The sequence below is a fragment of the Gavialis gangeticus genome, unplaced genomic scaffold, assembly GCF_001723915.1.
Source record: "Gavialis gangeticus isolate Ggan-Ray unplaced genomic scaffold, GavGan_comp1, whole genome shotgun sequence".
NCBI lineage: Eukaryota > Metazoa > Chordata > Crocodylia > Gavialidae > Gavialis > Gavialis gangeticus.
Window position 1 is genome coordinate 17,316,258 of NW_017729001.1, and position 549 is coordinate 17,316,806.

A 549-nucleotide genomic window follows, 5' to 3' on the forward strand; every position below is an offset into this window, starting at 1 on the left:
GTGTCCCTTGCCTGATCTGATCTGCTTTCTCTTTCCTGCCCTATCTACTGCTGTGCTGCCTGTCCCCTCCCCTGTCTGCCACTTGCCAGAAACAAAGGCTGCCCATGTCACTTATGGCACCTGTGCTGCAGGTGTGGTCACTCTGGCTCTCAACCACGGAGGCCATACTGTCACCATGCCTTCCCTATTGTCCACCTCACAGTGTGGAGGGGCTGGAGACCCAGCCATAAAAAACTTCTTAGTTAAACTAGGATGGAAAATTGACAGTGGCCAGTGAATGCTCAGTCTTACAATGTGCTGAGCTGTTGGGCATGAATACAGCAAAGCCCTTGGGCACTTGGTTAAATTTATGCACTGAAATAGTCCCATCGGCCTCATTGAGACTATTCATGGATTTCAGTGCCTTGCAGCATCAAGGCCTAAATAAGAGTCAGACCCTATAAATGCTTTTGATGCTGCTCTTTCAACCCATGGTCCCCATGGATACAGTCCCCAGCTGTCATCAGCCGTGAGCAGTAAGTGTTTATGTTGTGATGCCATTCTTGCGAC